This window comes from Phoca vitulina, unplaced genomic scaffold, assembly GCF_004348235.1.
Source record: "Phoca vitulina isolate PV1807 unplaced genomic scaffold, GSC_HSeal_1.0 scaffold11, whole genome shotgun sequence".
NCBI classification, from domain to species: domain Eukaryota; kingdom Metazoa; phylum Chordata; class Mammalia; order Carnivora; family Phocidae; genus Phoca; species Phoca vitulina.
Genome location: NW_022589714.1, coordinates 30,692,913 through 30,694,127, shown reverse-complemented (window position 1 = coordinate 30,694,127; position 1,215 = coordinate 30,692,913). Strand labels below are relative to the sequence as shown.

Genomic DNA, 1,215 nt, shown 5'->3' with positions numbered 1-1,215 from the left:
TGACTGAGTAACGACTATGAAGATTTCCCCCAACATTTAGAAAAGGTGTTCTCTAACGCAGGGGGATAATATACCATGGTCTCAAATATTTTTTTCTGATATAGGAAGCAACTACAGAAAGCTTTTATTTGTTCAAAGTAACCAGTGTTATAGATGCAAAAAAACCCAACAACTCCCCCAATACTACTTCAAAACAAACATATCAAACTTGATTTTCATTAGAATGTTATTTCTTCACACTAATAAATCAAAAAACAAAGACCCAGATTTTATATATATATATATATATCAATGCAAACAATTATTGAGCTTCATCTTCTGGACAAGAATGCCAAGTTAGTCTCTCTTCATAAAAAGCTATTACAATCTGAGGACACTTCATATTTGCCTCTTTTGCCAGCACCAAGTCTGCCTCATCTGAATCTTTCCATTTCATGAGAAACATTAATTCTCCACTGCTGTCTGTGGCACCAATTATTCGTTCAGGATCAAGACCTCTGGCAAAGACTCTTGGTTTATCAGCAGCATCTCTTTTCTTCTTTGATTTGCTATCATCAGATTCACTGTCAGATAAAGATTATCTTTTTGTACCATCTTTTTCTTTACCAGCTTTTTGAGAATTAAGAAATGCTTCAATTAACTCTGGACAATCTAAATTTTTCTTCAGGTTCCCAAGTATTGTCAGCATCTGTAAATCCCTTCCACTTCAGGAAATTCTCCACCTTCCCATTCACTACACGTCGGTCCAGTACTTTTTCCACCACAAATTCTTCAGGCTCTGCCTCTTCTACTTTTTTACTCTTTGCATTTTGTTTCTTTCCCATTTTTTTGCAATGTAGTTTTATTGGAGGCCATTTTTTATTGCAGACTTGAAGAGTTATTATTCACCGCCTCCGAGCTGCTCCGGGTCTGGGTTTGCGGCGTCTCAGGCCCTGCACGCCTCAAGCTCCAGCCACATCCAAGGAGGAGGGGGCTGGGGAGCTGCACGCCGGGCAGCAGCTTGGGGGGGGGGGGGGTCCTCTCTCTCTCTTTTTTTTTTAAACAGTCTTGAGGTCTTTTATTTTCTTTACATTTATCATGCCATGAATTCATAGGGAATGGGTTGCAGCAGTTCGGGCTCCTTTCCATTAGTTCTCACAAACTGTGCTTCTCTGGGTGGGGCAGGCTGGCGCTTCACTTGAACCCAAGTACCTTCTCTTTGGCTTCCTTCTTTTT

At 40.2% G+C, this 1,215-nt stretch overlaps 1 pseudogene; it reads right to left on the bottom strand.

Moving 5' to 3' along the window:
* Window positions 1–301: 301 nt before the first annotated feature.
* On the bottom strand, window positions 302–855 carry LOC116635850 (annotated as a pseudogene).
* Between the last annotated feature and the right edge of the window lie 360 nt (window positions 856–1,215).